Below are 7,521 nucleotides of genomic sequence, written 5' to 3' on the forward strand. Positions count from 1 at the left end.
ATATTTTTTGTAAAAACTGACAAATAGAAAGTTCAAAAGAACTGTATTTATTTAAAATAGAATTATTTCTTGTAGCAATGAAACTGGATTCTTGCTAAATAAACTTGCACATTTTTTTTTTTTTTTTTTTTTTAAACCCTTTGGACAGTTTAGTGTAGTGGCCCAAAGTATCTGGACAATAAATGTGTGAAAAGAAAAAAAAATCATATTTATTTTAAAGAAAGAGCACAAGCATTAATTTACAAGTAAAATAATAATAACAATAGATGTTCTTTTGACAAAATGAGAATATTGTCAGAGAAAAGGATTGATATTGCAGCATGGTTTGATATTTTAATGCAACAAAATTCACAGTGTGATTTTATTGTGTCAAACTACTTTTTGTTGGGTACTATAAAATGTGTGTGCGATTTAGTTGTGAAGCCTCACACACAGTGATTCTCAACCAGGGGTCTGGGGCTCATTAAAAGGCCTTGACAAACCTCCAGGAGAGCCCCAATAAATCTTACAATAACTGAGTTTACATAATCTGTATATAATCTTAATTAAATGGTACATAATCTTAATTAAAAGTATTATTATTTATTTTATTTTATTTCAGTAGCACATATCAGCTTATATAGGATGGGCAAAGAGTGGCCTTGGAATCAAAGTAGTTGGGAAGCGTTGTTCTAACATGTAGGTCATATTCACCACATGCATGCACATTAGAAAATATTTCAAATGCTTTTGCATCTGTAGAGGGCAGTATTTTGTAAGTTTTCTCTACTCAACATATGGCCTTAGAAAAGACACTCTCTCTGTCAGGGCCTCTTCAGTGAGCAAATTTGTTTAAGAGTTTATATGTTTGTTGAGCAAGCTGGAATCCACACAATGATTTTAAGACCTCTCTGAAGAATCTATGCCAGAAATATGTAAGGGGGGAAAATTTGACACAACCAGTTCATTGTACATTTATTATATCCTATAATTAACATGAAAGTTGCCACTGAATGGATGTTGTCGATACACCACACAACCAATTTATTTATTTTTTCCAGTTTTTCGAAGAGCTGTGGTTCATGGATGTTCAGGGATTCTCCAAGCGCAGTGTATGTTTATCAAGGCTGGGTGGTGTACGCTCACATCCAGAACTAACATCTGGAAACTTCTTTCTCTGTTCTTGTCTCATACACACACTTTCACTCTTCCAGAAAACACAGCTGCTGCTGCTGCTGGAAACTTCACACACTCTGAATGGTTTTCACATCTTCTGTACATGCATCTGGTACTTGTTTAAGCCAGAATACACTTGCATCCTGATTCTGATGTAGAGATTTCTGTCCTTCATAATTCACACAAAAACTAATTGTCTTAAGTTTGAAAAATAGTGTTAGTAACTTTTTTTTTTTTATACTTTTACCATATATATACAAACTCTTCAAATTCTTTACTATAAATACACTATCAGTGCACTACATGCTCTACATATTTATTGTTTTTGTCATTGCATGATGTACTTTGTTGCACTAGCAGCATGCATTTTCAAGATCTACATTGTTAGTTTTACATTTAGAGTTTATTATTTGACTGAGATACAACTATTTGAAAATCTGGAATCTGAGGGTGCAAAAAAAATCTAAATATTGAGAAAATCGCCTTTAAAGTTGTCCAAATGAAGTTCTTACTAATCAAAAATTAAGTTTTCATATATTTACGGTAGGAAATTTACTAAATATCCTCATGAAACATGATCTTTAACATCCTAATGATTTTTGGCATTAATTTTGACCCATACAATGCATTTTTGGCTATTGCTACAAATATAGGGTGAAGATGGGCCAAAAAGTTCCAAAAATGGGCTATCAGGTAAAATGGGCCAAAGGTTGTAGCATCATATGTCTTTATATTTATACAGAAAATCACAATAACTGATCTTGCATTGTTGCTTCAACACTTGTTGACATGTAACAGTTTTTTTAAGGTGGGCAGGGCAGAGTGTTACATGAAGCTTGTCAGAGAAATTGAAAGGTAATTGAGCTTGACATAGAACATTTCATTAATCACTAATAAGGTTACTAAAGCAATTATAAGTAAGCTTACCAACAAAGCAAAGGTTTATGAACGATGTTTGGACATGCTTTCAAATAAAAAAAGTTTAATTTATAAAAGTAACTTTGACTTTTGTGAAAAAGGTCATTTTAGGTAGAAATAACTGGTTAAGCTAAAATGGGTCACAATTTTCAGCTAAAATGGGCTGCATTCACACACACTTTTACACAGAAATTGAGGGTGAACATAGGTTTATAGATAAGTATTCATACAAAATCTTAACAGTCTTCTTAAAAAAAAAACAAAAAAAAACATTGCATTGCAGACAGTATGGCAGGAGGACAAGGAAAGAAAGGAAATTCTTGATGAGAAGAGAAAGGGAGAGAAAGGAAGATGTCAGTAAAATGGGCTCCATACACACACACACACACTTTTACACAAATTGAGGGTGAAAATAGGTTCATAGGCCTACTGTAGATACAGGTGCATCTCAATAAATTAGAATGTCGTGGAAAAGTTCATTTATTTCAGTAATTCAACTCAAATTGTGAAACTCGTGTATTAAATAAATTCAATGCACACAGACTGAAGTAGTTTAAGTCTTTGGTTCTTTTAATTGTGATGATTTTGGCTCACATTTAACAAAAACCCACCAATTCACTATCTCAACAAATTAGAATACTTCATAAGACCAATAAAAAAACATTTTTAGCTAATTGTTGGCCTTCTGGAAAGTATGTTCATTTACTGTATATGTACTCAATACTTGGTAGGGGCTCCTTTTGCTTTAATTACTGCCTCAATTCGGCGTGGCATGGAGGTGATCAGTTTGTGGCACTGCTGAGGTGGTATGGAAGCCCAGGTTTCTTTGACAGTGGCCTTCGGCTCATCTGCATTTTTTGGTCTCTTGTTTCTCATTTTCCTCTTGACAATACCCCATAGATTCTCTACGGGGTTCAGGTCTGGTGAGATTGCTGGCCAGTCAAGCACACCAACACCATGGTCATTTAACCAACTTTTGGTGCTTTTGGCAGTGTGGGCAGGTGCCAAATCTTGCTGGAAAATGAAATCAGCATCTTTAAAAAGCTGGTCAGCAGAAGGAAGCATGAAGTGCTCCAAAATGTCTTGGTAAACGGGTGCAGTGACTTTGGTTTTCAAAAAACACAATGGACCAACACCAGCAGAAGACATTGCACCCCAAATCATCACAGACTGTGGAAACTTAACCCTGGACTTCAAGCAACTTGGGCTATGAGCTTCTCCACCCTTCCTCCAGACTCTAGGACCTTGGTTTCCAAATGAAATACAAAACTTGCTCTCATCTGAAAAGAGGACTTTGGACCACAGTCCAGTTTTTCTTCTCCTTAGCCCAGGTAAGACGCCTCTGACGTTGTCTGTGGTTCAGGAGTGGCTTAACAAGAGGAATATGACAACTGTAGCCAAAGTCCTTGACACGTCTGTGTGTGGTGGCTCTTGATGCCTTGACCCCAGCCTCAGTCCATTCCTTGTGAAGTTCATCCAAATTCTTGAATCGATTTTTCTTGACAATCCTCATAAGGCTGTGGCTCTCTCGGTTGGTTGTGCATCTTTTTCTTCCACACTTGGATACAGCACTCTGTGAACAGCCAGCTTCTTTGGCAATGAATGTTTGTGGCTTACCCTCCTTGTGAAGGGTGTCAATGATTGTCTTCTGGACAACTGTCAGATCAGCAGTCTTCCCCATGATTGTGTTGCCCAGTGAACCAATTTTGAAGGCTCAGGAAACCTTTGCAGGTGTTTTGAGTTGATTAGCTGATTGGCATGTCACCATATTCTAATTTGTTGAGATAGTGAATTGGTGGGTTTTTGTTAAATGTGAGCCAAAATCATCACAATTAAAAGAGCCAAAGACTTAAACTACTTCAGTCTGTGTGCATTGAATTTATTTAATACATGAGTTTCACAATTTGAGTTGAATTACTGAAATAAATCAACTTTTCCACGACATTCTAATTCATTGAGATGCACCTGTATATATCCAAGATCTTACAGTCTTTAAAAAAAAATACAAGCATGCACACATACATGCACACAAAAGACACCAATGCACAGAAACACACACCTATACAACAGGATCAGTTCATTTTTAATTGCATTGTTTAATTAAATATTCATTCAAGTTTCTATTTAATGAAATGCATTTATGGTGTTGCTATGGCACATTAAAGACAATAGTGTCAATTTACTGTTAAAAATAAAATGATTTAAGCTGAAATTACCTGTATTGTTCTCTTATTATATTGGCCCATTTTACCTGAATGTTGTGCTGTGGCTCAAGAAGGTACCTGCTGATACTCTAACTCTCATAATTTGAAAACTTTTATACTTTTTCACATTTAAAAAAATATTAATATATTTAAGAGACCCATGCTAATATATAAGAATATCATTAGATCTCATGCATAGCTTATTTGATGGTATTATAAGTCATTTACCAAAACGTGGCCCATTTTAGCTGACTTCACCCTACCCGTGCTACTTAAGACTGGTTTTGTGGTCCAGGCCAGGCCACATATATATATATATAATTACAAAGAAACTGAAATAGTATTTTCTTGTAAAACGATAGTTAAATGTTCATAAGATGGAGATTCTTTGTCTAGTTTCGGGCATATGTAAAATCACTAATACGCAACATTACATGGAAGCATCTTGTTTGTTTACCCTGTCAGTTTGTATTGTGAATGTTGTTCAATGATGATGAAATTCAAAAGAAGTATTCATTGTCAGATGCACGTACACACATTGCTGGAGGCTGCCTGTGCCATTAACTTGCGCCTATAGTTGCATAACCAGTGACATTGTCTGATATTGAAACTCTCTCTCACACACAAAAGAAGAGCTCTCTGTGTCTGATATCCTTCTCTCCTGTCCTCAGGGATATGCTAACCTCCTTTTCAGATGCTCTACTTTGATTATGTTGCTCCACGCTTTTTACGCATTCACATGCATGATGTTCACAATCTTAAAAATCATTGGCACAACCTTGAAATCCCAGGAGGCCAGTGATAATGTGGAAAATGTAAAAGAGTTTTTTCTTATTGGAAGGTGCAAGAAGTATAAAGTTTCTTTCAATGTGACTGTGAAACCAAACACTTCCCTGCACGCTCAGTGACGGCCTCGGATAATGTTACTACGTCTACAAAATATAAAGTGCTCATGTTGACACAACATACTGCTGTTTTTCACTGATACAAATGGTGCATATAATCTGCCACAGTCGAGACACTGATTTCAGTGTTGTGAAAATAAAATGGCATTACAGCCGGATCAAGCTGACTGCAGTTTTGAATTACATCATTGTGTTGCATTACAATTTAGCAGTGAGAGATGAGAATGTACCATTAGCACAGAATAAAATCAGTCAATATTTTTTCTTATCATTCAAAAGTTTGGCATCAGTATTTAAAAAAAAAAAAAAAGAAAGAAAAGAAATAAATACTTTTATAGCAAGGATGCATTAAATTGGTCAAAAGTGACAGTTAGGACATGTTTCAAAAGATCATCCTTCAAAGGTATCCCAAAAAAAAATCCCAGTTTCACATTTCAACACAACTGTTTTCAACAATGATAATAATAAGTTGATAATAATATATTTCTTAAGCATCAAATCAGCATATTAGAATGATTTCTGAAGGATCATGTGACACTGGAATAATGGTTGCTGAAAATTCAGCTCTGAATAACAATGAAAATATATTAAATAAAAAGTATGGGAATGAATATAATTAAGTTATTTTTTATTTTGAAGACAAAACTCTAAATCTAATGAGTTTTATGTGATCAGATTGTTTTATTGAATTTGTTCTGGAAAACAATTTAGCAGCAAAAATGTAGTTACAGCAGAAAAAATTATGCTTTTTCAGTCTGTGAAAATGATTATATCAGAATAGTTTCATTTAGAAGGTTTATCACAAAGATAACAAACTAAGACACTAAATGTAGATCTCAGGCTAAACTTAAGGCATCAGAGAGAATCATGCATGTTGTTTACAGGGAAGGTTCTCGTTCTGAGCTGACTGTCATTAAAGGTAATTACTGTAATTCTCAGCACGCATCGCTGCTGCACAGAGCAACACTGGGCGGCCCAAAGACATCATGGGACTCTGAAGGGAAGGAAATAAGTATTATTTTAGTCGCTGCATCAGAGTCCACGTTCCTTTTGCTTTTAGCATCCCAATCTATATTCGAAACTAAACCTGCTCTGCAATTCTGTGCGTGAAACTAGAGATTTACAGAAGGACAGTGATTTGAGCAGCAGGTGCAAAAGTCACAACGTTCCTGGTTGGAATGTGGTTGTCTGATTTATTTTCCCATGAGCCCATGCCTCCTAAAAACACACATTTTCAGATGCCAGAGCATGACTGAAACATGGGCCCACTCAAACTCTCACAGCACTACACAACCATTTGAATGACAATCACAAATTGCTCATTTCACTCTATTGCTCATATAGAGTTTAATTATAGGAATTTAAATCTGTCCAATGGAAGCTTGTTTCCGCCAATGAAGTAAAAAAAAACAACAAAACGTAATTGTAACTTTATTTCACATTTCTGTCTTTTTCCTCACAATTCTCAAAAAAAGAACGAAAATACTTTCAACACTGAGATATAATTCCAGACTTGTATATAAAAAAAAAAACTGTGTGAACTCACAAAAATTGTCTGAATTGTGGGACATAAACTCAGAAACGCTGCTTGCTGAGAAGCATGCTATTCCTTGTGAATGGACCCGATCCATATCTAGGGACTAGATCATATCATAGAAACTTTCATATGCACCTCATATATTATAGAGTTATATAATACCTCTGTATTTGACCTTATATCATTTCATGTCTTAAAATAAACAGCAGCCGTTTCTCTCTAGACTGTTTACCACTAAGGAGCTGTAGAGACATTGTGCTTTTCACTGCCCAATTTAGAACTTTTTCTGTCTCTCCAACCCCATATTACCACCCCACCCAAACCCATTTCCTGAGGAGGCCTCACAATACACACACACACGCTCACACATAAATATACAAACACACACACACGCTCATAATTTTTACTTTGAAAAGAAAGTTTGAAATTAAAGAACCACTAAAATGCAGTGATTTTCTTCTGACAGCTGCATTGCATATGATGCTAGGGAACATATGATTACAGAAAAAACAAACAAACAGACAAACAAACTCTTCTGTACTACATGAAGGACACGTTTGCATTTTTGCAAGTTACATGTTTTTTTTTTTGTATTATACGAAGTATGCATTGCTGTACTTTACTGGCATTGATGGTTACATGAAGAATCTTTAACATTCATGGAATTTTTTTCATTGCACAAAAAGTTGAGTAAAGTGGAAAAAAGGTTCTTTAGATTATTTAAATGTTCTTTACGCTTAGAAAATGGTTCTTTCAAGACATGTTCGCTGAAAGAATCTTTGGGGAACCAAAAATGGTTCTT

The sequence above is a fragment of the Onychostoma macrolepis genome, chromosome 13 (assembly GCF_012432095.1).
Source record: "Onychostoma macrolepis isolate SWU-2019 chromosome 13, ASM1243209v1, whole genome shotgun sequence".
Taxonomy (NCBI): domain Eukaryota; kingdom Metazoa; phylum Chordata; class Actinopteri; order Cypriniformes; family Cyprinidae; genus Onychostoma; species Onychostoma macrolepis.